The sequence below is a fragment of the Oxyura jamaicensis genome, chromosome 12 (genome assembly GCF_011077185.1).
Source record: "Oxyura jamaicensis isolate SHBP4307 breed ruddy duck chromosome 12, BPBGC_Ojam_1.0, whole genome shotgun sequence".
Classification (NCBI taxonomy): domain Eukaryota; kingdom Metazoa; phylum Chordata; class Aves; order Anseriformes; family Anatidae; genus Oxyura; species Oxyura jamaicensis.
In genome coordinates, this window is record NC_048904.1 from 5,080,287 (window position 1) to 5,106,762 (window position 26,476).

The window sequence follows — 26,476 nt, forward strand, 5'->3', positions numbered from 1 at the left end:
CGTTTCCATTAGAAGCCAGACAAAACTGATCTTCAGTTTGGAATAAATCAAGCTTCATTGCTTGAAGAAGCAGTCTCATATGATACATCATTGGTACGTTTGTGCTGCTGCTAACAAAGAGCTCAGGGCAACTCCACCGTGACTTCCATAGGCCATTCCACAGTCATTATTGGACCAATGTGGCTCTTTCTACCGTTTCAGTCTTGATTGCAAACATGACAACATATGTTATAGCAAAAAGAATGACATTCTACATTAGAGACCTTTCATGTCCCCCCCCCTTTTTTTTTTCAACATCATTTTGAATCAATCACTTTACAATAAGCCATATTAGTGTCTCATCTCATTATCTGCTTATGGACTGAAATTAATTCAGCCTGGGAATTAAAAGTCTCAAGACAATAGGATTTATGATTTAACCACCTTGCAAGCAAGATAGGTTTTTATGCCTGGGTCAGCATATCCTGCAACCCCCATGCTGTCCAAAGACTCTCTATCACAACAGCTGCTAGTTGCTCGACTCCTGCTAATCCAGTCTTCAGCAAATCTCTTCCAGGCAGAAGCTCTTATGCCTCTCCCTTGCTCTCACTGACCAGAAATCTGGCTATACCCTAACTTTCTTCCTTCCAGAAAGCCTGCTTACTTGCAGCCCAAATTCTTGCGCATGTACATATGTTTACCCCTTCATCTTTTCTTGCTGACACAGCAGCCAGTAGACACAAGTTAGTTCCATTGATCCATATATCCCATTATTACAGGAGAATTATTAGAAATGGATATTAACATGCAGAGTAAGATCACAACCTAGACACTGCTTTTTGGAAAGTGTTGGGCTAAGACGTCAAGGCTGGATGCCTTGACCAATACTAGTACTAATTTCTGCTTCCCTGCTTTTGCTTTCAGTACTGCAGCACAATAAGGCTTCTCCTCCTGCCTTTTTCACTTGGGGTAGAAATGATAGGCCATGCAGTCGTCCCTAAAGCTCCAGTACTGTGAGGTTTCAGTCCTGTTGAAACAACATTTAATACATTAAAGAAAAATGTAGCCATTTCTTTAAAGAACAATGGTGTCTGAGGCACGTAAAGCATGTACAAAGCTGAAGAGTAAGTGATCATAGTTATTTTAGAAGTTTTTTGCAAATTTACTGTATAGCTAGTGTGCTTTTAGCCTATGGAACATCAGTACTAACTGATGAAACCCCGGCTGCTTTGTGTCAATGTCTACAAGAAGCATGCTGTGTCTGAAGTGTGTATGGCACCCAAATTAGATGATATGGTAGCAAATAAAAGTAATCTTTTCCATCCCATCATACATTTCTCATTGAAGCCTTGAGACTCATTGTTTCATTTTCCTTTGCTTTTCCTCATATACACAACTAAGACCAACAGCAGCACACTGAAAATCTTCCCTGCACACATTTTTAAAAGCACTGAATTATGTAATAGTTTACAAAGAGCTAATTGCCAATGATATGGCTCAGGAATGTAAAAACTGGTGAAACAGCTGTGCCTGCTCCTCAAGCGCTTCTGACTACCTGCCCAATAGAAGCCTCGAAAGCCATGTAAATGCTCATACTGGCGTGGGGGTAAATGTGTGTCACTGCCTGGCATGAGCTGCAAAAACAGCTAAGACACAGATAAAAGGCAAAGAGTCTTCTGTGAACATTAGAGCACAGCAGAGAGCTATCTTAAAGCTGCTCCACCGTGGCAAATGGTTTATTGCTGCCCTGCTCCATGATTGCACCACTGCTCGCTGCTCGTAGGAGCCACACAGCTTTGAGCTCTGTCACTCTCCAAGGAGATACAGTCCCCTTGATCCCTATAATTTTGTTTGGGCTGTTTCAGCCCCTTTTTGTGCAGTGACATTCCCCCCACCTAGCTCAGCTGGGGGTCACCATTAACAAACCACCTTACATACTGAACCAGCCCGAGACAGGGAAATAAGCCAGGATAGCCATGCTTCATACGAAGTCGCTTGTAGTTGGGATCTGAGTTAAGGATTTCAGGAAGAAAGACTTCTGTAATTTTTTCCCCCCAAATAAAATGAGTTCTTCATCAGGGTTAAACTTTCCCCCCCCCCCCCCCCTCTTTTTTTCCCTCCCTGCCCCCAAATTGGCTCATCCATCACTAGAATCAATATGAATGCAAAGATTTTGGTGGATTTGTTGTCATGGAAACCACTTCTGCTCTCTGATATCCCTTACAGGCTTTCCAGACCTTTTCTTGCCTTTTAAATTACTATTCTGTCCTACATTCTGAACACACTGTATTTTAATTCTACATTGTGAACTTGATTTGAAAGCAAACTGTGCACAATCGCAGTAAAACCAACAGCCAAAAGATAAAACAGTCCCTGCCAAAGACAGAAGTAGCTGTCGGAGTGTTTACCAACTGCAGTCCCAAAATGGCTGCTTAGGAAAGCAAGGCTAAAAGCCCTCTCCCTCAGAGGGCTCAGTAAGCAAGCTACGACTCCTGTGAGATAGGCTTTATGTTTCTCTTTTCTCTCTTTATGTCTCTCTTCTCTCTCTGGAGCTGCTTTGTTACCCAGAGAAAGGCTTATTTTGTGATTAAGGCAGTAAGGCATGAAATTAGGATCCAGACCAGTTAGAGTTACTCACATAAATAAAGTCTGCAGGATTTTGTCTTTGGAGTCCCTCATCCCATTTCCAGGTTTCACAAGCTGCTAGTCAAGTCGCTTAGTTTTGGCTAGCTTGGCCATACAGAAAGAGGAGATGATAATCCTTATAGTATCCCATCAGATATGCTGAGGGACTGAGGTGCTGCAGAAGGCACTAAGATCGGATACAACTCCTTCATGTTAATATTAACCTGTCATTACTTGCAGTGCATTTATAACCAGCTGTTCATATCCAGGTTCCAAGCTAACCACACATTTCATTAAGAGTTCATACAAAACTCTTCCATTTCTGTGCCAGTGTAGAAGCCACGTGGTAGGAAATACCTTTCCTAGAATGCCCACGAAGTTCAGGGATGTGGTTCCTATTTAGTGCCAATTCAGTCTGTGCTTTTACCTTCTTGTATGCTTTCAAAAACATCTAAATGAGGGGGCATGCAAAAGCAAGAAAGAAACAGAACACAGGCAGTCCAGGTTACAGCAGTGGGGAGAGTTGTTTGCAGGGAGACTGTGACAGGAGCTGGGGAAGGAGTTTGATGTTCTATTTTTACCTTGTTTTGGGGGGCTTTTTGTCCCTCTCTCCCACCATACTAGACAGTTGCTTTCACTTAGTGGAAATTGCTGTTTGTTGCTATTCATTTTCATCAATGCTTTTAATAAACTGAAGTTAGTGTCTTCTAAAATGATGCTATATAAAGCACTACAAATATGGAGAGGTCTTACCCGCTTACAGACTCTGTAATCACAAGTCACTTCAGAGCCACATACCTACACTGTTCAGCAAAGGAAGTTTGTTTGGGGTCAAACTAGTTTTATCTAAGATGGGCAGGTCATTTTCTTTCCTTTTTAAACATTCTTTACAAATAGAATCCAAATAAAGCTTCTAATTTAAGCCCTTGAAAAGAAAAGGCCCAAAGTGAACATTACGACCTGTCCACAATTTACTTGCACCAACCCTAAGGTTGGGCAAAATATTGGAGGTCTCTTCCAACCTAGATGATTCTGTGATCTACCAAATTTTATGTAAAATCTGCAAGTAGCTTTAGAATGAGCAAAATGCCAACAAACAGATCAGCTATTTAATGTGTGTTCCCTTTCAACAGTTCTTTTACTCTGCCAGATGTTGTAAGGTCACAGCTAGAGCAGAACTGCTCCTAGGGATGACAAGGAACTCAGGCAGAGGCAAGTATATCTATCTGTTCCAGACAACACCAACTGCTGAGAAGCTGGATCTGTAATAGCTAGTCTTGTGGGAGAGCTCAGCACTGTTCTGCTAGCAGCTACCTTGAGTACTGACCTGAACTTGGCCCCTTTTGCAACAGCCACATTATGATACTGTGCCAAACTTACTTTATACTTTAGCCTGTAGAGAAGGTTCTCTTCCTTATTTAAAATAATAATAATAATAATAATAATTACAAATTAAATGATGCTGGCTGACAGCTGATGTGTTCTGCAAAGAGCTGAGACCGAAGGACCTTGAGTTCTTGTTCATAGAACCCTAAAGTAGTCACAATTCCCGTGCAAATAAAAAAAATAAAAAAATAAAAAATTCACACTAGGGCCTGTGAAGGTTTACTAACAATGTGACTTTGGAGGATGCTCTGACACCTCGATCATGATCGTTTAAACAGTTGAAATCAGAAGTCTAACTAGCCTCTTAATCCTCTGAATTAATACTTTGAGAGAAAAAAACAAGCTGCAATTAGCAACTCAGCAAGCTGCATACATTTCTATTTATAAAAAACATGGGTTTAAGTCATCTAAATTCAAGCTTTTTTTTTTTTTTTTAATTAATTAGATATTACTTTAAAATGCCTTTTCTGCTGGAAGTGTTACATTTTTCATGGCCTTCTGTTCAGTACTTGTTGACCCGTGGTCAGTGCTTCCAAACTTCGTTGCTGGGCTAGTTTATCTGGTACCAGAAAAAAAGTGAGTGTGGTTCTTCCACTCTATAATGAATATAAAGATGAAAAAATAATCACTCTGCTTGAACTTCTCAGAAACAGAACAGTTTTGTCTACATATACCTATTGATTGATCCGTGACAGCATGGAACATCCTGAGCTGTTGGCAAGAAAAATTAAAAAGTGAAAATCCTAGGGAAAAAAAAAAAAAAAAAAAAAAAAACCTATGGCAGCAAATGCAAAAGGATAATTCTCCAAATAGAAGACAAAGTCTGTTCCAGTTATTTTTGTAAAGGGTTGATTGCAATTTGCATCCTGCTCAACCAGCATCTGCCATCAGCAGTGCTCAGTAGTCCTTTTATTTACTTTGTATTTTGCCTGTGAATGTTTCTTGATGACATTTCCTTCCCAAATCCTTCCACAGTGATCGTTCACCCTTCTCCTTAATCCTGAACACACCTTGCTAAAACCTACAGGTGATTTGCAGGTTTCATTCCAACCATCACACATTTACGAGCTCGGGTCACTTTACCAGAGTTGTCATATTGACCCCTCAGAGTGTGTTTGGAAAGAATGCTACTGGCAAATTGTATTCTCCAGGGAATACATTTGAGATGTGGGGGTGCTGTGATGAAGGACGGCATCCTGCATTGTCCTCCGTACCAAAAAAACGGCAGATGGGAAGTAAGAGAAAAAACCCTTTGAATCACCCAATTTCCTTCTCCTCATTTCATACCAAGTTCACAGAGACATGTCTGGAGTTATCAGAGAACAACGCACTTTTGTAAGACAACCTGACAAAAATACCCTTAAATCCTATATGACAAAGGAGATGTTATTAAATGGAAACTGCAGTAAGTCACCTATAAAAACAAACAAAAATACAGATTCTGACTGAAAACAGTGTTTGCATTTTCCATTCACTGTGGACAAGCAATAGCATTCCCACAGTGACTGAAATTACCAGGAAACTTCCTCCATGCTGGGCAAACAGGGACAGAAAAGCAGCACTCTGCCAATGGCCCTGCTGCTGTTCTGTGCAGTGTTTTTTTAAACTCTTCTTGCTTCCATGGAGTAATTAGATACAGATGTTGTTCATGTTTATCTTTTTGTCTTTCAGTCTTGCTCAGAGTATTTTGATAGCTGACAAAGGGAAGTTCATATTTTATCAGCCATTTACCATCAATTTCAAAGTAAGCCTGTGATTTATTTTCCCACAACCCCCAGCATGAGGTGCGATGTACAGAGAGCTTCCTTGTCCACTCCTGCTTTCTCAAAGGCCAAAGAATTCTAGCTGGAGAACAACATCTGAGAACCGCCACAGGTTTAGCTTGAGAATCATTTCCCTAGAAATTTATACTGCCTTGAAATCGCTGTCAAGAACAGAAAACCCCAGGAAAATGGTAGGTGCTAGATCAGTCCTTAACAGGTAAAATAGAAAGGTACCCTTGGGCCACTTCCAACACTGGCTGCAAATTAGAGAGCTGGGGTTGAATTTAGGTAAATATTGCTCACAAGTGGCCATCCAAAGAGCCTAGCTGTGGAGGGAATGCTGCGCTCCATTAGAAGGCGGGGAAGAAGGGTACTGATAGCCAAAACACAGTCCAGAACTAATTGCAATCATTTACAGTCAGGTAATAACTTAGCTGTTTACATTTATTTTAAAAGGTAGCTGAAAATGTGAACAATCCTGATATCTTACCCATTTAAATGAATTCTGCTGGTGGGCAAACATGGCTTTTTTCAAAATAAAGGATATAGGAGCTAAAAGAAAGGGGGGTGGGGAGGGAATGAGAAGGGGAGAATATGCAGTATTAGAAAGAATAACTGACATTATGACAGCAGGGATTTTGCTAATGTAAGCAGCATATTGTGTCAAAAGAAGATAGCAGAAATCTGTGTTCAAGCCTGCAGTTCAGCTGACTACAAGCATATGTAGTTGTAAATTCAATTTAACTATAGCTAGAAAGCCACTAAGCTTCAGGAAGCTGGGTTTAGGAATGCTAAGTGTTTATGGCCAGAAAGATTCAAAAGGACAAATTGCACCTTGATGGGAGAAGACATCGCGGTGTAAATTTTCCATTAGCTTTAATGGGACTCACATGACTAATTCTGCACACACCAAGACTGTACAGTTGAAGAAATAGTACTTGTGATTGGGTTTTCCCAGTAGCAATAAAACATGTTGAAGTAAAATAAAGAGTAAAAAAAAAAAGGCAAAAAAAAAAAAAAATTAAGCTACCCACATGACACAGAAACAATATTTATCCAAAGAGTCAGAAGACAAAGTTAATGGACTCTGGGTTTAAACAAAGAGAATTAACTATCCTGAACAGTCACGTCTATGGAAAGTCAAGTAAGGAAAACAAATACAGTCTGTGTTCTGAGAGAGGCATTCTAAAAGAACTTATTTTAAACTTCATTTCTGCTCAGTTATGTACCAGGAGTATATACCTCTTGTCAACTGTGTCAACTCAGCTGCAAACAGGAGTGGTAGAGAAATAGCTGCAGAAAAACTGGCCTTCTGCCCTGAGCAACGGCTTACACCTCTGCTAGAACAGACACAGGCAGCAACTGGAATAATCACTATTGAACACAGCCAACCAACTCTTCTTTATTGTTTGGGCCATGATGAGGGAAGCACCAAAATGCCATGAATAAGTCTTCCAGGTTTCTAGATCAAACCCTAATTGAGATACACCTCTCTAAGAGGAGTAGAGACATGCTTGGCTTTTTTTTTTTTTTTTTTTGCCCTTGATCTCCTGGGAATTACATGCCCATCTAGAGTCAAACTGATGTTACTATTCACAGCATATCATATATTGCTCTGCTTTGCAGAAATGAAAGCCTGAACTTTTGTTTCAAGGCTTTCCTGAGCAGCCTCTCCAATCTAGCCCACGTACCCCCCCACGCTCCACTGGATTGCTCAGGCACGTGTATTTAAGGAGTGAATAAGGGGTGAATGTGCCAGCTGGTGTTCCCTATAGTGTCAGTCGTTATTATATGTGACTTGAACTAGTGCTAGCAGCTTAATATGGTTTAGGTTAATGAGCCATTCAGTGAGATCCAGCGTTCCAGTTTGTTGGGTTGATGAATTAATCTCCACTACTTACAGCTCCTTGTTTGCACTGGAAAGCTGCCCGCTGCCAGGACAGGATCAAGCGAGCTGTTCTGCAATGCACGTGGTGGCTTCAGACTGCATCCCCCGAATAGTGTGTACACTCAATGCACAGGTACTACTGAAACACACCAGCTCATATCTATGAAACACAACAAAATTGTTCTTGTTCTAACTATATTTCTTTCAAGAAAACTTCTGAAACAGCACAATTTCAAATTCAGTACAGTATTCTTTACAATGTGTCTCTTCCGTGTTGTACCCTGCTTCTCTCTCCTTTATTAATTCCATCCCTTTCTCTCCTTTTATTTATTTTCTAGTGGAAACAAAACACAAACCAGAACATAACATCACCAGGAACAACAATAAAATCATCAAATAATTCAAATAGATCTGGTTTTGGTCCCCTTTTGTTTAAGTTCAGAGAAATTGAATCCTGAAAAACTGTTACAGATGTCACAACACAAAAATGCCATGGAGGTTCAAAAGAGCCATGTATGCTAAAGGAAGTAGAAAACTCTCATAGGTGGTCAACCCTTTGGGTTGTTCACAATAAGCTGAAAGATGTGAGAAGTTCTCAAGCTGTACAGAGGAATCTGAGGAGTTAGTAATAGACTTCCAATCAGAATCCTTCCCAGCAGGCTTCCTCTTCTTCAACCTTTCACTTTTTTTCTACTTGCCAAGAACATCCTTCATAATAGCTGATGACAATTGTCCAGAAAGCAAAACAGACCTAGGTGGAACCATTCAGCATATATACACTAAATAGACCTGTTCTGAATGCTTTAGTTAACAGCTTTGATATACCAAGGATGCCAGCAAGCATGCTGCCAATCCCTGTACTGAAAACGGGCTGAAGAGCTGCCTCAAGCAGAGCTGTTGCTTTCCTTCAAGCACAGGGAACTCATGCTCAAGAAGCACAGAGGTACAGTAAGCTTTAACTGGATAAATACATCCAACACAATCTTTGTTTTCAATGAGAAGCCTTATTTTTTATTTATTTATTTTTTATTTTTTAATTTTAAGCCTCCTAGTAAGTCCATGTGTGCATACGTAGTTGAACCTATTCAGCTATTGAGATTCCCTTTTTAGACCTAGCCTAAAGCAGAGGCCATATTCACCAGAGGCTTATTCTCCAGAGGCTGGGAGCCAGCCTGGGAATGTTACAGGCATCTGCAAAGGCAACATTACCCAGAAGAACTGCTAGAGTTTCTGGTTTGTTCTTTTGTGGAACGTAGAAAAATCTCTAAAAGATAGAACAAAAAAGAAGCAGTTTTTGTTGTTTTCAATTCTATATACACTAAACTGAAACTATCTAGCCTTCACATAATTTCGCTAGGAAAAAAAAAAAAAAAACTTTTATTAAAACTTCTATTAGAAAGCTTTCTGTATAGCTCTTACCTGTTGTTACAGAGAGAAAACAGATGGCATCCAAAACAACAGGGCACAGCAAGGTTCAGCTGGTCAGAGAGCCAGAAGCCCACGGGGATAATGCAGCCACCACGGCAGGGTCTCACCAGCCCCACAGTACCCAGGGGAAGGCAGCCAGGCTCAGCCACAGGAACAGATCACCGGGTAAGTTTTTGGTGACAAGACAGGTCTGAGATCAAGCTGGAAAGTGAGCCTACAAGTAAAGATCAATGTGTCCATGCTCTGGTATAAGCATAGCTAGGACTGAACCAGAGACTAGCACTCTAACAAACTTCAGCTGCTACCATTAAGTTGAGCTTAAATGGGGCTCCTGGGCCCATGGGCAAAGGATACAGGTGGAGGTTCTAAGTAAGGCTGGCTAGGGCCATTAAGGCTTAAAGGGCCTCAGCACAGGGAAGAGAGTGTCTCTTCTTTCTCTGTATGGCTTAGGAAGAACTTACTGTAAATATGTTACTTAAATGAAGATCAAAATGTTACTTTAAATGAAAGCATGATATAATTCCAAAATGAAACTTTCTAATTTGGGAACATTGTGCTTGGGAACAGTAGAAAATGATATTTTCTGTGTAAGATGAAGGAGGATACAGGAAAAAACGCAACAAAAATTCTAGCTAAATCAGCTAAAGGAAAAAGGATATTTGAAAAATTTGTGTCTGAAACTGGTGTTCAAATCACAGTGTCCCTTAAGGACTGTAACCTGTGAAAGGATGGGAGCTTTTTTTCAATTTATTTTGTAATATATTGTTCAAGTTGCCATAAGATGAACTTTAATTGAACTGCTAGTGGGTCTGGAGTATTTTAAGAGATATTGTAATGTAGGCTGAACTTTGGATGGGGTCAGAGATAATAGAATGAATGTTGCCTGGGGCACGGCTCTTTCTCATGGCATGAAACAATCATTCTTATGGTTCCTCTTTTTGAGTACAATTTTCTGTTCTTCCATAAAAAGGTTCTCATGAGCACAGTCAGGCTCCGAGTAAAGTCATGAAATAGAGTCACGGAGGGCAGGATTTTGGATTAAGTTAGTGACCTTTGTTCTGTGGGAGCAGGCTGTGCATTTCCTGGAAGCTGTCACGGCAATTGCATAGGCAGGTTTCATCAGCCAAAATACTAAAGGCGGCAGGTTATTACTCGTGTGTCTGTAGATCAATTGTGCTTTAGTGCTGTCTGGTAGCTGTTTGTTTCTATCTTCATATCATCTGGGGATCATAGAAATCACATGAGAAAGAATTGACTTTGGAAAAAACCATGTATCAGCCATGGCAGCTCAGTTTTGACTTCATCCACACCAAAGGTATTTCTCATTCATATATGCAGCAAAAGGAATATAAGATGCTACTTTACCTTTCATGACTATTGAGACAAATGGTGGGATCGGTCTGTTTAGCTGTTGGTATCTCCACATGAACGAGTTACCCAGGATCCCTTTACAGTCAGTGGAAGCTTAGTCTAAGTAGTCAATAGAGTCCAGGAGGCAATTCATAACACATTGATTTATGTCTAAAATAGGCCCTGGGAAAACCTGTCCTGAAAAAGACCATCTATTCCTTGCAAAGATAACTTGATTCACTATCTCATATAGAAACATCCATATTATAAAATTAAGCAAGACATGTATTACTTAAACAGTCTGGCTGAGAGAATATATTAATGAATTTATTTCAGTAAAATATTGCCATAACCAACTGCAAAAGGTGCTGCACCTAAACTCTCAAGACTTTTCTATATAGTGCTAAGATATAAGACATTTTAGTTTGCTTAAGTGTACTATTAAAAAAAAAAAAGCTCTAGGACTATTACAGTATCTACACATCTATTTAATAAACAATTTAAAATACTGACACTGTGGGTGACAATGCATGTCTCCTCTTACAGTGTGGGGACAATTTTCTCCCCAGAATTCAGAAGGCATTCTGACTTTGGATAGTAAGTAGGGAAAACTGTTTAAAAAAATTCTTCAGGACTAGAATGGCCTATTTGGACATTTCATGTTTTCCAGCTGAACAACAACCTTGTGGGGTATAACGTGCATATTTGTAGTGAATGAGAAAAAAAATGTATATAATATATATATATCAAAGTTATAACTTTCTTTGGAAAATGCATTTTGAATGAGATTATCACATGGAAACTGCTGGAAGCATAAAAACATTCTGAAATGCAGCCTCCACATTCTATCATTGTTTATCAGACTTCATTCCCAAATATGTCCTTCCTATCTTCAGATCAGTGTAAGAATTCGGTAAGCAGAATAACTGTAACTAGAACTGACCATCATAAGCTAATTTCATTGCAGTGAGCGTATTTGATTCTAGGAAAACTGTATTTTTACTGATCTTTACCAGGAAAGGACAGTTGGCTGTGCTCCGCAATTCACAGAGATGCTTGAAATTAATGTACAGCAGCAAGATGTCATTACAGTGACCAGGTTTACATAGCAAAAGCAATGTAATGCCCACCCCTACGTGGCATTAACTGTGGACAAAATAAATGAAGACGGTTACATGTAAAACTAAAGAATAGGACATTAAATCAGGGGAAATACATGTTGTTTATCAAACCTTCTCTACACGCGGTAATACTTTGCCTTTGACGTTGCTAAGTCTCAGTACCCTGAGAAAGCAATACACAAAAATGATCCCTTCTTGAAGACTCTCCAGCTGCCCACAGAAATCTTAACTCATTCATAAACAAATACACCACGTACCTCTTGAAGGATACCATTGCATGCCAAAAGAATGAATCTAGAACACATACATGGGAAAATGTCCTAGCTTGGATGAGAGCTGTCAAACTGGAGTACACAGATAAATCAGCTGCCAAATACAGCAAACAGTTCTGGCAGGAGTCCAATATTAAGCAGAAGTGGCATCTGAGAGCTACTCAAATTGTTCTTTTTGCACCAGAATAGCAAAGATTCCTGCCTGCTCCGTTGCTGATATTTGCAAGCTCCACAAAATGTTTGTGAAATTAAAAATAAATAAATAAATAACATGCATGCACACACCACCTCTGTTTTATGCAGGTGCACAGATGCTGTTTCATACATACAGACACGGGGTCCAGCCAGGAGCTGCTCGTTCTGCTACTCTTGCTGTAGCTAGAAGGTCTGAATTAGCATTGAGCTGGAATGGGGCATAACTACTTCTGGAAGCAAGAATGAGACAGATCTTGAAAGCTCAAGGCACAGCCACCACTCCTGTTTGATACAATGTATATCAGTGCAAAAATCACTGCAATTTATTGGAGAAATAGATTCCTCCCGCCTATTATTTTCTCAGGATTACTTGTGTTCGACACACCAGTTTGCAGCATGTAATGATAGGAAGATATGATCCTTGCTTGTTTTTCTCCCTTCTCTTTATTTGCTAAACTAAAGCTGTAACAGAGGCAGGACTGGGGACATCCTCCTAAGGGTGCTCTCTGTATAAAGACTGGACCTTTGGCATGCCCTGCTGAAATGCATGTCCAGGTGAGGCACTCTCTATTACTCTGAGTTGCTTCTGGTCTCTGACCCACTTAGGCCTGTGTGCCCAACCTTTTGTTTCCTTGAAGAACCGCTGTCATATATGGTACTCCATACTGCTGGGACCTGTGCATACTCTCGTGAGATTTCAAATAGAGAAAAAAACATGGTTATCCCATTTCCTTTAGTTCAAATATTTGAGTAAGTCAACATGACTTTGTAGTAGCTGTAAACCAAAAATCCTCACCCCATCTAGGACCCACTTCCTTAGAGGGTTCGGTGTGAATAGACCCCTGTATCTTTGCATAGGGATGGATGCAACCTGACTGTGAAAGGGTGTAGTGTCCTTGGCTATTTAACTCTGTCTGAGGAGGAATATCAGTCCATTTCTGCCCTTTACCTTCTACTTTCCTTTGCAGTGCTGAAACCACTTTAAATCCCACGGCAGCACCACAGCTTTTCTAACATGCCAGAGAGAAATGAAAACAGTGCAATTTCCTCTTAAAGAAGGGAATGGGCTGCAGCAGAAACTTAAGCATCCTAAGTGTACCTTGTATAAGGCACAGCTTACCTGAGCAACCTAACAGCCACAATACAGGGGGTAGCTCAAAGCTACTCACATGAAGAATAACATAGAAATGCCTTACTCTATTCACATCTCAAATTAAATCAGAGTTTATTTTAGTTATGTAGAATATGAATGGAATGTGGTTTTGTTAAGTTTTCTTTAAAGGACTGAGAGCTTTTAATATTTTCCCCATGGCTGAGAGACAAACTACTTATAAAGCAAGATTTCCCAGTCAGAAAACTTGTGTATATAAATGCAGATACACACAAGCTTGCACACATTTGTATGTACTTATACATACATACGCATACACATTCATGGAAACATTTGTTAGAAGCATCAAAAATGGATTTGATTATGGAAAATTCTCAACATCTGCTGAAATCATTGAATGTCTGTAACTTCCGTTGCCTTCAAGAGGGAAATAAAGATATTCAGCAGCTGCTTGGAGGATGCAGCCCACTGCCACTACTGCATAAAGCTCTAAGAAATGTGCCGATATACAGATCTCACAGCTCCTGCTTAAAGTGGTGAGAAAATCAATTCTAGACCAAAATGGCTAGAGGCAAAAGGATAAGATGAAATGTGACTGACAGAGAGACAGCATCCAGTAATGCTCAGTCAAGTGAAAAGGCAAAAGAACACAGGAATAGTAAAACCTATCCACTTTCCTTTTAATTGGGAGGGGACATAACAGGCAGTTTTGGTGCTCTAGGCAGTCCCTGCTACACAAAGCCTATAAATGTTAACTCTGTTCTATTCTGAAGTGAAACATGCAAAACATAGATAGGGCTCCTTATAACTAACACTATGCTGTAGACAAATTAGACTGTGATTTCCAGTGACATTAGGGTGAAATGAGGTTGCCAAATCACGTCAGAATGAGGCAGTAATAGTATACTCTTGTTTTCTGGTGCTGAAATCATTTTAGTCAGTGTCCTCTGCTTCTCATTGCATTTTGCCCCCCCCATTTCCCCGTTGTTTGTAGTCTTAAGTACTGCAAATATAAACTAAGTCTTAAAGTGTGAAAGGCAATGCTTTTTCCCTCTATCGACTTCATTCTCTGTGAAGGATTGAAAGTCACAGAAAGGAGCAGGAACCTAAGATACTGGCATTATAATCTCAGCTGTACAGCTTGCTTTCCTTTTCCCCTGCTTCAGTTTACCCATCCATGAAACACATTGTCTGTGGCATCCCCTAAGGGCCTACAAGAGATTGGAGGATTTAATGCAGACTAATGTGTTTGGCTGAAATAACTCCATAATTATAAACTATTGTTATTGCAAGAATCAAAGTTGAAGCATTTGAAAACCATGTGAGACTGAATTGGAGATTTTTTATTATTATTATTATTATTTTTTTGTAGCTTTTTTCATTCTTCAGTACTTTCAGCAGTTAGAAGTGACCAAGGAAAAGGGACAACTGACAAGGACTTAATCAGTATATGAAAATGTCAAGCTGAAGAAGGAAACATTTGACCCACCCTCCATGGTAGAAAATCTTGTCTTCTTGGGGTGCAATATGACAGAAGTCCCACACACCCTTATGTCTGACAGTTTACAGTCAAAATATGTTGTTGCTTCAGCTTTTCCTGTTCTTTTGACTTTTTAATTACATTTGCTTTTGGTGACTTCAGAGGTAATGTGAGGAAGGAAACCTCTGACTCCTGCCTGACAGCAATGAGGTTAGCTCCTTAGTAAAACCTGCTCTTTTAAGGGATTGCCTGCTCTTTATGATTCCTGAGCCTTTGGGGCAGCTTTCCTCCCATGCAGATGAGTACTGCCAGGAAGGCCAGAATATCAGAGGAAAGAATTAGAGAAGCTTAAGCATTAAAGATGCAAGATGGAGAGAGCTAGAAGCAAAGCCAGAACAGCTTAGAAAGCAGGCAGCAGCAGTGAAAGCTTTGAAAGTAAGTCATGTTAAATTTACAGTAGGGACAGTGGCCCTTTACATAGGAGTTAGCAGAGGAAATATTTCCTAGGGGTTGATTCTACAGAAACCTTTCTGTGTGTAGGTTGAGTGTTCTGAGAATTACCTGATTAGAGCTTCACAACCACACATCTTTTAAAACTTAACACCTAATAGGCAGTGAGTGAAAGAAGAGGAAACTCCAAAACAAAATAGAAGGATTTAAAGTTTTTCACGATAGATCCAATTTCCATGTAACCTTTTGCTTATAGCCGACAACACCAGTCGTTATCAGAGAATCGCAGAATCATTAAGGCTGGAAAAGCCCTCCAAGATATCTGTTCCAACCATCCCCCTACTACCAATGTCACCCACTAAACTATGTCCCTAAGCACCAGGTCCCACCTTTCCTTGAACACCCCCAGGGACGGTGACTGTACCCCCTGGGCTACCCGTTCCAATAGCTGACTACTCTTTCTAAGAAATGTGTCTTAAATTCTAACCTAAACTTTCCCTGGTAAAACCTGAAGCCATGCCCTCTAGTCCTATCACTAGTTAACTGTGAGAAGAGGCCAGCCCCCAGCTCCCCACAGCTTCCTTTCAAGTAGTTGCAGAGAGCAACAAGAGAATGGGCCCCAGCACCGACCCCTGGGGAACACCACCGGTGACTGGTCACCAGCTGGATTTCACTCTGTTCACCACCACTCTCTGGGCCCAGCCGTGCAGCCAGTTTTTAACCCAGCACAGAGTGTTCCTGCCCAAGCCATGGGCTGCCAGCTTCTCCAGGAGAATGCTGGGGGAGACCGTGCCAAAGGCCTTGCTGTAGTCTAGGTGTCAAGAGTCTTTCCCTCATCCACCAGGCAAGTCATCTGGTCACAGAAGGAGATGAGGTTGGTCAGGCAGGACTTGCCTTTCATGAACCCATGCTGACTGGACCTGATCCCCCGGTTGTCCTGCACACGTTGTGTGATTGCATTCAGATGACCTGTTCCATCACCTTTCCTGGCACCAAGGCCAGGCTGACAGGCCTGCAGTTCCCTGGGTCCTCCATATGACCCTTCTTATAGATGGGTGTCACATTAGCAAGTCTCCAGTCATCCGGAGTCTCTCCAGATGAGCATGACTGCTGATAGATGATGGAAAGTGGCCTGGCAATCCCATTCACCAGCTACCTCAGCACCCTCAGGTGGATCCCATCTGTCCCCATGGACTTGTGACAGTCCAGGTGGAGCAGCAGCTCTCTGTTTCCACCTGAACTGTGGGTGGGGGAGTTTCTTCTGCTCCCTGTCCCAGACTTCCAGCTCAGGAGGCTGAGTACCCAGAGAATAAGTTATCTGGCTAGTAAAGACAGATGCAAAGAAGGCATTAAGAACCTCAGCCTTTTCCGTATCCTCAGTAGTCATGTTCCCCCCTATGTCCAGTAAAGAATGTAGATTCTCTTTGGCCCTCCTCTTGCTGTTAAGATATTTATAAAAACTTTTTTTATCCTTAACTGTAGTGACCAGGTTGAGGTCATACTGGGCTTTGGCCTTGCTGATTTTTTCTCTGCATATGCTGGCAGTTTCCTTGTACTCTGCTCAAGTTGCCTGCCCCTTCTTCCACTGGTCATAAACTCTCTTCTTCTCCCAGATACTCAACAAAATTTCCCTGTTCAGCCAGCTGGTCTTCCCCGCCGGTTAATCTTATCGCACAGGGGGGCAGCCTGCTGCTGCTCTTGTAAGACTTCTTTCCTGAGGGGCATCCAGCCTTCCTGAACCCCTCTGCCCTTTAGGATTAGATCTGCCCTTTAGGATTAGGATTTGGAGTTTAGTGATATGGTTTAGTGGAGGACTTGTTAGTGTTAGGTCAGAGGTTGGACTAGGTGATCTTGGAGATCTCTTCCAACCTAGACAATTCTGTGATTCTGTGACTGACTCCCAAGGGACCCTTCCCTACCAGTGTCCTGAACAATTCAAAGACTGCCCTCCAGAAGTCCAATCCATCTACCAGCATGGCCTTGAACAGTTTTACAATTTGCTTTGCTTCTGCGGGTACTCTGCTAAGAACAGTTTGGTCTACCGTAATGAGGGGAAAGAGATAGAGGAAGCTAAATAAGCACCCAAAGGTCCTCACCCAGCAGAAAAATACTTCCTCAAACCCCAGTTCAACTTATGGCCCCTGCTGGGCACTGGAGTCTGTGGTATTCCCGGACAGTGGCTATTGCCAGCTCAGAGCTCACCCCAGCTATGGCACCTCTGCTCATGGGCAGTGCAGGAGCAGCAAAGGCAGGTGTGTGAGAGAAGGGGAAAGAGCGGCAGTACCTCGGCTTCAGGCAGGCTGCTTGCTGACAAACTAGAGGCATTTGCTCCTCGGTATGTGTTGTGCCTCCTGAAGAAGGAGTTTGTTTTAGGAAAGCTGGAGAAAGGACATGTTCTGTCTTAATAAATAAATAAATGCTATCACATAGTAATGGAAATACAGAAATACAGTAATTTATGGAAAACACCAAAGCCAGCATTGTGTGCACAGCTTGATATTTGATTTTTTTTTTGTCTGTAGCAAGACAGAGTTGTAGAGCATGCTTGTCCTTCCAGGGCTCCAGTAGTCCTCGCTTTTGTTGCCACAGGCTAGTACTGCTGTGTTCCCTGACTGACACTTTTCCCCAGACTTGTTTGCATAGCAGTAACAGAAGCCTGCGAGAAGCTCAGAGTGGGCATTTGCTGTTTATTAATGGCCTAAAACATTAGGGCATTTAGAGGAAATCCAGTAAACATTTTTAAAATCAATAGCTAAGGGCAAGTGAAGTTGAAATGGGGAAGGAAATGAATTAATATTGGTGTAGTAAGGCCCTTAAAAATATATAGTGGCATTATTTCCAGTAGAGTAATTATTGGCATCAGGCTCTGAGACAGCCTTAGGCCACCCCTGAGTCCTGAATCATGCCCATCAAATTTTCTCCTGCCACCTCAGCTGGATGAGGTAGTTGCTACTGCTTGCTCTGAACAATTCTCATCTAAGATGTCTGCATGAGTGGCACTATGCAAATATTAGTTATTGTTCTCCAAACGTTTGCACTTAGAGCAGTAAGGAGAAAGCCCCTGTTGGGGTGCAGCCTAATGAGATGTTAATAGAGCAGTGGGTGAATGTAAGTATAAGTGCAGCGGGGGTTGTGCTGAGGAGCTCAGTTGACAAAAGTACTGTAAAATGTGGAGATTTCTGCACTGAAACAAAATCTGAAATAAAATTTTTTGTTCGGTGAGGGAGGGCTCATTAAATAGCCATGTTTTCAGATATGTGCTTGCTGTAGAGAACAGGGTCCTGCTCTCTGTTCTGCAGTTACAGGAGTTGATAGTCACAGAGAAAAAGGATGAGGTGAACAAATCCATGGTGTGACTATGAAGGACAGACTGGGGAAGGAGAATAAGTTAGAATATTATGCGACTTTTTAAAGCAGCAGCCTGTCACTTCATTTAATGCAGAATGAACTGGAATGCGCAGCAATGTGAAAGAGTAGAAGAGTTACCCTAGTAAAATGAAATAACATTAAAAAAAAAAAAAGACAGGACTTGACTGACAAGCTTGCTTCTATACAACTGCTGTGCTGTTTGGACATCAAACTTTACAAGCTCCATCAAAACATGAGCAAATTGGGCAACTGTGTATACACACCATCATTCTGACACAGATCCCCTACCACTTTCATACCCCTACCCAGCCATGCTGGAGGTTGCAACAGGGAGCACAAATGAGGTGCATAAGGGAGAGCCTAGCTTTATCTTTAGGCTCATATGGAGGACTTACAATAAAAAGTGAACTGCTCTATCCATTTCTTCAGGGTGACAGTATCAGCTTTTGTCATGTGGTACAACTATCTTGGAGGCAGCTTAGGGCCAAATGACACTTCAACACTTTTACTACAAAGGGGTATCAAATGCTACAGTATTACAGTCACAACGTCTGCCTCGCCATCTGATTCCACGGGCCACCAAATAAATTTCCAGAGTGGACTCACCTTATGGGTGTGCAATGGAGATGTCAGCGTTTCATTGTGCTTCCTGCAGAGCAAAGCTTAGCAAGCTCCCAGTGAAGGTGACAGACAGCAAGAGGCAGGGAAGGGCAGCGGTCACCCTTCCGGGGTAGCTGACTTCTTTTTCTCCTGAGGAAACCTCTGCGGTGGTGGGTCTGCATGGGGCATGCACAGCTGTAGTCTCAGCAAGGACAAATGTCTGGAAGAGAAAACAAACAGAATAAAACTGGATAAAAATGCAACTGACACCACATGAAGCTAATCAACCTCTGCAGCTGTTGTGGCTTGGAAGGCAACCAAATAAAAAGCTTTTAGGATATTTTACTTTTGGCTTGTTCCTCCTCTAACACCAACCTGCTTCTGAAAGGAGGTCCCTACATTTTGCCAATCACAAGGAAAAAAAATAGGTCCATGAATGTATGTGCAAAGAAGGTATCTAATTTACATGCAAAATTGATGTAATTGCAAATGCAAATTGAATTCTTGCTGCTGAAGGTGGCTGAATTTAATCATATACATACATGTATAAATACGTGTCATTTTGGCAAAATCTATGCAGTGCCAGTGCCTAGTCTGACCTTTTGAATATATCAAGAGCCCTCTTGTCCTGACTATCCCTTTCCCATGTCAATGTTAACCTATGGCAGACCCACATATATACCAATACCCACGCTAAATATCCTTATGTGCTTTGCTACCCAGAACTGGACCAAAGATCCCTTTAATCCCGTGTCTATTTAGGACAGACACCTAAAATCAGTTTGGTGGATAGTGAACTGAAGGGTGCCTGAAACCAATTTGTTCCACAAGCACTCAGCAACTTTTCTCTATGAATTTGTCAAGTCCATTTGTGTACCCAGAAGGAGATGTGCCCAACTGCTCAGAGCTCCACAGCAGCAAGCACCACTGCAGAGCTCTGTGTTGTAGGGAACAGGTCTTTGGATTTTCTAAGGAGGGCACCCATCTTATGTCCCAGTTGACATTTCCCAGTCTTCTGTGTTACTCGGCAACATCATGCAATCTGTAAAGCCATTTTAGCAATTCCAGCCTAGTCTAATTTACCAGTGACTCGGCTATGAACACTTCAGTTTGAGATTACTCCTTGGACAAGGAATTTCCCTACAAACCTTGCAAGGGAAGACTTGAGTCTGGGAACCTCTGAAAACACCTCTGTAGTGAACAGCGAACAGGGGCCTTTAGCTTTTCTGTAGTATTCCGTTCCTTTACGTTTAAGCATTAGCCATAGGAGGAATTACTTGCTAGTCACAACCAAATAAATACAAAAAGACTCATGCTCCATCAGACAGATAAAACAATTCCTATACTCTCCATCAGGCAGGTTTGGGATTAAGCTGCCTACTCCCCAGGATCCACATAGACCTTTCTCAACTTCCATTCTAGACAATACTTATTCTGTTTCTGAAATAGCTCCTGAAACACATTGTGCAAAGTGTAAGTATAGGGAACCATAAAACCTCATGACCTTCAGGTTCTGCATGATAAATCTCCTGAGAGAGGAGTTCCTGTCAAGAGATCCAACCACAAAATAGCAATGCACAGTGAGGGTGCCTTTAGACAGGGTCACAACAAAGAGTGTAAATTTATGTTTTTAACTGTTCTGTTTTTCTTCTTTTCTCTTTAAAGTGAATGTGCAGAAAAAATTAGGCAATGCAAGAAAGCCCAGGGCCTTGACCACACCTTGGCAAAGAGGGAAAGAAAATGTAGCTAGTGCATTTTTCACTAAGGAATGCACCAATTCCCCAGCAGCACTGTAGCACTCATCTGAACCTTGCTAGATATTTTCCTAGTCTTCCTTTCCTAGTCTTGCAAAGGAGATGCTTCCCCATTCTGCCTACTCCCTCCCCAACTTTTAGAAAAAAAATGATGCAATTAAGAGCTACTATTTGTGAAATGATAGTTGTAAAACCACAAATCCCTTATGAAACATAAGGAAAGACACCCATTACCTTATGGGCTTGGGTCTGGAGTTAATTTGTTCCTGGAAGCTCAGGATGGATCAGAATTCAAAACAGAATCGGTACAAAATAGCTGATTTTGCCTCGTGTTTGCACCTATCTAATTTGAAGAGTTCCTTAGGAACTAGAAATCATGCACCAAGGACATATTAGAAAATCATCTCATCATGCTCAGCCCAGTATTCTAGCTAGAATTATTGCTACTCTGCAAAAATATTTACAGAATCTCTACTCCAGTAAAATATATATTTTATATGTATATAATCTTCATGTACTGGGCTCACACATTACTCAGTAGATTTTACTGAACAGCTGAGACCAGCTCATGTAGGCTGTAACACTGCAGCTCATCAGACTCAGTATAAATGAATGTATATGAATGAAGGTGCATGAACGCTTCTGAAAAAATAAGAACAGGTCCCTGCAGAAACATCTTCATGTAACTTAAAATAGGAGAACACAATCAGTTAGCCTCTTATGTTTTATGAACACTAGTTCTTAAATTGTAGAGCTGTTTGTTCTAGCTCTAGGCTTTGCTAATGAGCCCATCTGTGACATGTGACACATGCAGTTTTGCACTAGTGTTTCCACATTTCTGTGGAGTTTTATAAGTACGTAGCAGAAAGCCATAGAGAGGCCATGCAAAAAACTTTGTTTGCAGACACATCGCTATGGAACACAATTCTGAGCGTGGCTCAGTGCATGACTAGACAGATTAGACACATGGGTGAACTACTTAATTTTCAGAGTTGAGGCTGTGGGTTTTAGCTGAGACAGTTGCACAGTGGGAGATTAACAGGAGTAAGACTGCAAGAGCAAGTAACCGAAGCTGCAGTCAGCTCTGGCCAGCAATGCCCTGCAAACCCACTGGGGCTCTGGAAGATGCAGCCAGCAGGCTGCACTGGCTGGTTAGCAGGATAATACTGAGCAGTATCCATTAGTACTTCACAACTCACAGCCTCCATGAGGAGAGATGGGACTTCAGGCTCTTGGATTACCAGCTGAGCACTTCACTCACTTTTTAACATACAAAGACAAGAAATAGAGTCTATTTGCTACCAATCATGTGTATTGATTGACAACTATATAAAATGAAAAACAAAATTTAATTCACTAGAGGAGCACAAGTGCACACTTTTAATGCAAGAATAATACTAATATAAATCAAACTTAAATTCGAACCATGCTATTACTTGAAAATAACTGCCCAACATCTATTTGATCTACAGTCAAGAAGCAGAAAAAAAAAAAACATGCCTCTGAGGAATAAGGTCATTTCCAATTATTTTCTTGTAAAAGTATATTTCATTGCTTGTTTGGTAAAGTAAAGAAATGCAACAACTCAGAGCTCATTTATTTTGGACTCCAGTAACATTTTGCTAAAATTATGATAGCTTTCATTTTTCAGACTACCTGCATAGTCTCTTGAGTTAAACACTTATTAGTATGAAAAACTGTCCAGAAAACATTAAACAATGCTTCTGAATACAAATTATTTAATGAATATGTAAATCATGCCTGAATGTGACATTTGGGTTGTCTGTGAAACACTGATAGACTAAAAACAGTAAACTCAATCAAAGATGAGGACAATTTAATTTACTACTGGATGAAGCTCTGGATGTTAATGGCTGTGTAATATGCTTCAATTCATAGTTAAAACAAAATATCCATAACTCACCATAACCGTGAATATGGGCAAAGTACTGAAAAGAAAAAATGATTTGAGATCAAGGTAAAGAGCAGATCTGCACGAGCTTGGCACGTTCATCTCCAACAGTAACCAAATAAATTAGCTTTGCCTTTTCATGTCTTAGGCTGCTCTGCCATGGTTGTTGGTGCTGAAATCTGCCCAGCAGCTGCTGAGGCCTCCAGAACATGCAAAGATTCTGCATTAGACTGCCCATCTATCAATGGGCGTCTATCGATGGGCATCTGTCAATGCCCATCTATCCCAGACTGCTTCTCCTTACCTAGTCAGGAACTCCTTCCCTGGTGTACCTACCCTGCCTTTTGTGAGGAGGGAGTCCAACGCACCACTTCTGTGCGGAGCCACAGGATGCCAGAAGTTACTTACACCTAAAAGCGGTGCAATTGCATTAGCACAGTACGGGGCTGGAGCTAATAAGCCTGACGCTTGGCAAGTCAATGAGCTTGGCTTGATGCCATGCTAACAGCAGCAACTCAGACTGCAGTTACATCAGAACGTTTGCGTCTGCCTCCCAGCCCGCCTAGATGTGCTTGTGTTGGCAAGCTCTGCCTTAGGTGGTTCAGGAAAGACAGGCTCTTGCAGCTGCTTTGGGCTCCAAAATATATTCAATGCCAGAGCCTGTAGCAGTTTGTAATCAGCACTGTATCCACTGCTGCTGTCTTCCCACCTACTTCTGGCAATTATAACAAAGCGATCTGCAAAGTACGGGGTAGCAGTAAGATGGTCATCACACACAGTACTACAATGCCACAATCAGGAGGAGGAAAAATCACCTCTGGCAGGGGGCAACCAGCCGTCCAGATTAGGGCTATCAGTTTGCTCTGTTGTTTGGAGATGAGGAAAAGGGTTTGTTTTCCTGAAGCTGGACGTCAGCTGCTTCAGAGAGCTGAAGAAATGTGTTCTCCCAGGATGAACTCTTAGGAACGCAGACGTAGTCAGTGGTAAGACTGGTGGATTATGGCCTGACTGTGAGGCAAACTGACTTCAGAAAAAAAGCCACATGTTTGAACCACATTTTTATTTGTTTTTCAAAAATGAATGGACCAGAACTAAGTGTAGCGTCCAGATCTCCCTCAAGCTCACTCTTATATGTGCTTTATTGTCCAATATAGTCCTGGAGGAACCAATTTTCAGGGCTTTCGCATGCACAGAATCACTTTGAAAGTATCAAAAATGACATTTTCCTAGTCAAGTCTCATTAAACTCTAAGACAGACTCTAAATTTGGTTCTGGCAGATTATTTCTGTGCCCAAAGGCATTTGTATCTCAATTTGCCACTAGCAATGTAATTCTCTAATTCTCCTCATCTTGGGAATCACTACCGAGACACAGCAAGTTACAGATACATTTGCAGGAATTGACAGGAAGGAAGGAAGGCCAGCTGAGCAAAGAAGTGTCCATCCAAGCTGAAACCTGCTCTGTGTAGAACATTCACTCAGGAGGTATCTATTTAAACCGGATTATACTCCTTCCTAAAACAAATTAAAGCAAATTCAGAAAAATCTTACTCTCAAGTGTGTCCACAGATGGCCCTAGCCTTGTGTCATCATGGTGGAGCTAAAATACAGCAGCAGATACAGCGAACAACATTAAGAAATCAGGTTTGTTTTTCTCATCTGTGGCTACTGTGAAGTTAAAAACCATGATCACCATTCTCAGCTTCACATTCTGTCACTGGGGTTTGATATAGCTGCATCTGTAAGTGAGAACTGGTGACTAGATGACTAAATGATTTTATTTTATTTTATTTTATTTTTTATTTCTTGGCATGTTCTGCAGCTATTTGTCTCTGAATAAACACTGGCATCACATTATCATCATAACTTGTACCAGTGCGTGCAGAAGGCATAGCACAACAACAAAACAGGCCCAAAAAGGTACATACAGCTGCTGTTGGGTTAGTACGTTGGACTGATACACAAGTTACAAACTGTCTTTCCAAAGACCTGAAACATGATAGTGTCTGCTAATGGGAAAATATGGTAGACAGTTTTCCTCATCACTAGTTTTCCACATTGGCGTTTGGCAGATGGAAGATGAAAATTCAATATACCAATCAAATCTTTCTGCTGAACATGTCATTTTAAGCTAGAGTAACACTTTCTGGGAATGAAATCAGAGCCCACTGCCTTTTTACACTCAATATTTTCAGCCTGAATTTCAGACCAAGTCAGCACTCTTACCCCTCATGCTATGAGGGTGCTTTGCTGTTAAACTGGAAGCACATGCATGTGCAGATTTCTGACACCTCTTTGCTTTGGTTATTACAAATTCTTTTATGTTTCTATTATTTTATCTGTTTTACAAAGGACAAACTTCAGATACTCTAAGCAAAACATATGAAAGGTAAGAGTGCTGGTTCCCTTCTCTAAAACACACCACTCATATTTCAGAGAGAACTAGAACTTCAGCAGCAAACAGCCAGAACTTGAAAGTTACATTAACAGTAAGGTATTCTTATTCAAACATAATCAAATAACTCTGTGCAATCAGAACATATAAATTGCACATCATATTTATTTAGATAGAAGTGAATCCCAGTATTTAGGAGGTAAAATAGAGTCAGTGTAATATTTGGGCCAAAGGATTTCTAAAAACAAATGTGCCCAGCCTTCTGACACCTTCCACAAGGGACTGCTATCCCACCTCTTGCTCTAGTAACTAATGGAGAAATAATGAAGCCCAATGTAGTCTGGTAATTTCCTGGATGTAACAGCTCAAAGCTAGGACAGGTAAGTATAAGCCACTGTAATATACAGCAAGATGTCTGAGAAGAAGTTACTATGTGTACATGATGTGAGAGAACAGGAATATATTTCCTCTTTAGCCTCAGTACCTGAATACTTTCTTCATAAAACTCCATGATGTCCCTTAATACTGTCATGTCCCATTATGCATTTCATTAATTATTTGAGATAACGGTGGCATTTTTCTTTTTTCTTATATTTTCCTTTGTTTTGTTTAAAAGCTCAACACAGACAGGACATTGGAAATTAATACAGAAGAAAACACTTTTCTCAGCAGGCCTCAGTTGTATTGCAGTTTTAGAAAAAATAATACAAAGGCCTTAAAAACAAAATGAAAATGGATATTTTTCTAGTTGCTAAGTTAGAGTTTTCCTTTTGCATTCATTTAAATGTAAGAAGGAAAAGACTTCATATGCATTGTTCAGTCTAGATGACTGGAAAGCTTATGCAGAAAAGAAAGCTTATTGCTTTAAAATTGCATTGCAGGTATAGCTGATTAGTGTATTTTATTCAGTATACTTTCTGTTGATTTAGTCAAGCTGTTCTGCATCCTACCTTTGGTCCTATAAGTGTTGCAGAATAGCTCAAGCTGTCATGCAAATGAAAAACACATTGGTTATGTTTGTGAGCAAACCCTTCCCTCAAGCAGCAGTACAGACACAAACCAAAAGCAGGAAAAAAAAAATTTAGAAGGAGAACTGCTGAAGCACAATGATAGCCAAAAGAAAGCTCCCTATCTGTGCTGAACCTCATGCATTCTAGAAATAGTCAACTCAAGAGATTTTGTTCTGTTATCTACAACAGACTGTCAACAAGCAAAACACATGCTAAATCTGCTATCTGGCAGAAGAAGAGTAACTCTGATTTTTTGGAAAAGACTGAGACACCAAGTGTAAAAATCTCTTAAAATTTTGAAACAGCCAAGATGCTCCTGCAGCCATACAATTTTCTTTGATCTAGTACCAAAGACAAAATATATATATCAGTACTGAATTCCAGAGAAG

The 26,476-nt window shown here is 40.9% G+C and overlaps 1 long non-coding RNA gene across 1 annotated transcript in view; it reads right to left on the reverse strand.

Annotated features, from left to right (window-relative positions):
• LOC118173147 overlaps positions 1-23,095 on the reverse strand; it is a 46,384-nt gene extending 23,289 nt beyond the window's left edge. The window contains exons 1-2 of the long non-coding RNA XR_004754040.1: positions 22,988-23,095; positions 19,024-19,237 (exon numbers count right to left, since the gene is read on the reverse strand). This is a non-coding gene — a long non-coding RNA (uncharacterized LOC118173147). The remainder of the gene's footprint in view (positions 1-19,023; positions 19,238-22,987) is intronic.
• Between the last annotated feature and the right edge of the window lie 3,381 nt (positions 23,096-26,476).